This window comes from Nannospalax galili, unplaced genomic scaffold (genome assembly GCF_000622305.1).
Source record: "Nannospalax galili isolate Female #2095 unplaced genomic scaffold, S.galili_v1.0 scaffold659, whole genome shotgun sequence".
NCBI classification, from domain to species: domain Eukaryota; kingdom Metazoa; phylum Chordata; class Mammalia; order Rodentia; family Spalacidae; genus Nannospalax; species Nannospalax galili.
This window is the reverse complement of record NW_008343204.1, coordinates 11,266-12,265: the sequence shown is the minus strand read 5'-3', so window position 1 is coordinate 12,265 and position 1,000 is coordinate 11,266.

The window sequence follows — 1,000 nt, the reverse complement described above, 5'->3', positions numbered from 1 at the left end:
GCTGTTGTGTGTTGTGAAAGGGAGTGTACTCTTTTTTGGATTGCTTATTATTGGTATATAGAAAGGCTCCAGGCCTTAATTTTGTAACCTGTCACTTTACTGAGAGTGTGAATCATCTCTAGTATTATTCTGGTGGAATTCTTGGCATCTCTTAGATATAATTTTGTCTGTAAAAAGGGATAATTTGATCTCTTCTCTTCCAATTATTACTCCTTGAAAGGGAGTGTACTCTTTTTTGGATTGCTTATTATTGGTATATAGAAAGGCTCCAGGCCTTAATTTTGTAACCTGTCACTTTACTGAGAGTGTGAATCATCTCTAGTATTATTCTGGTGGAATTCTTGGCATCTCTTAGATATAATTTTGTCTGTAAAAAGGGATAATTTGATCTCTTCTCTTCCAATTATTACTCCTTTAATTTCCTTCTCTTGTCTTATTGCTCTTGGAAGAGTTTCAGGCACTATATTAAAGAAAGGAGCATAGATAGTGGAGAGCCTTGTCTGTCCTAATTTTAATGGGAATGCTTCCAGTTTTTCTGCTTAAAATGATGTTGGCTGTGAGCTTTTTGCATATAGCTTTGATTATGTTGAAGTATGTTCACTCTAGTACAGTTCCCTTTGGGACACTGAACATAAATGTGTGCTGAATTTTGTCAAATGCCTTCTCTGAATCTATTGAGATGACCATATAGTTCTTGTCTTTGACTCCATTTATATGATTTATGACAATTATTGGCTTACATATATTGAAACATCCCTGAATCTTTGGAATAAAGCCAACTTGATCATGGTGGATGATCTTTTTGATGTGTGTCTATCTGTGGTTTGCATGTATTTTATTTTAACATTTAACATCTATGTTCTTTGAGGACATGTATCTGTAGATTTCTTTTTTTGTTTTGTTTTACTTTGACTTTGGTATTAGAGTGATGCTGGCTTCATATACACTACAAGGAATTATGAAGTTTTCCCTCTATTTCTATCTTTTTGACTAAATTAAG